Source organism: Bombus fervidus, unplaced genomic scaffold (genome assembly GCF_041682495.2).
Source record: "Bombus fervidus isolate BK054 unplaced genomic scaffold, iyBomFerv1 scaffold0020, whole genome shotgun sequence".
NCBI lineage: Eukaryota > Metazoa > Arthropoda > Insecta > Hymenoptera > Apidae > Bombus > Bombus fervidus.
Genome location: NW_027212583.1, coordinates 2,443,966 through 2,445,145, shown reverse-complemented (window position 1 = coordinate 2,445,145; position 1,180 = coordinate 2,443,966).

The following is a 1,180-nucleotide window of genomic DNA, read 5'->3' as shown; positions in this document are numbered from 1 at the left end:
TAATACGTCATAACGTATTACATCATATAGAATTTCGGTTTAACGTATAACGCCATATAGCAATGCGTCATAACGTGTAACGACATATAGAATTGCGGAATAACGTATAACATCATGTAGTAAGGCGTCATGACGTATAACGTCATATCGAATTATGCCATCACGTACAACATCACATAGTATTACGTCATAACGTATAACGTCATATAGAGTTACTTCATAACGTATAACGTCACATAGTAATACGTCATAACGTATATCGTCATATAGAATTCCGGTTTAACGTATGTCACCATACAGTAATGCGTCATAACGTATAACGACATACAGAAATACGGAATAACGTATAACGTCACATAGTAATACGTCATAACGTATAACTTCACATAGGAATACGCCATAACGTATAACGCCATATAGTAATGCCTCATAACGTATAACTTCATATAGAATTGCGGCTTAACGTATAACGTCATACAGTAATGCGTCATAACGAATAACGTCATATAGTATTACGTCATGACGTATAACGTCGTATAGAATTAGGACATAACGTATTACATCAAATCGTAATACGTCATAATGTATAACGTCATATAGAATTACGACATAACGTATAACGTCACATAGTAATACGTCATAACGTATAACGTCATACAGAATTCGGGTTTAACGTATAACGAGATATAGCAATGCGTCATAACGTATAACGACATATAGAATTGCGGAATAACGTATAACATTATATAGTAAGGCGTCATGACGTATAACGTCATATCGAATTACGTCATAACGTACAACATCCCATAGTATTACGTCATAACGTATAACGACATATAGCATTACGGTTTAACGTATAACGTCATATAGTAATGCGTCATAACGTATAACGCCATATAGTAATGCGTCATAACGTATAACGCCATATAGTAATCCGTCATAACGCATAACGTCATATAGTATTGCGTCATGACGTATAACGTAGAGTAAAATTACGACATAACGTACTACATCAAATAGTAATACGTCATAACGTATAACGTCGTATAGAATTAGGACATAAAGTATTGCATCAAACACTAATACGTCATAAAGTATAATGTCATATAGAATTACGACATAACGTATAACGTCACATAGTAATACGTCATAACGTATAACGTCATATAGAATTCCGGTT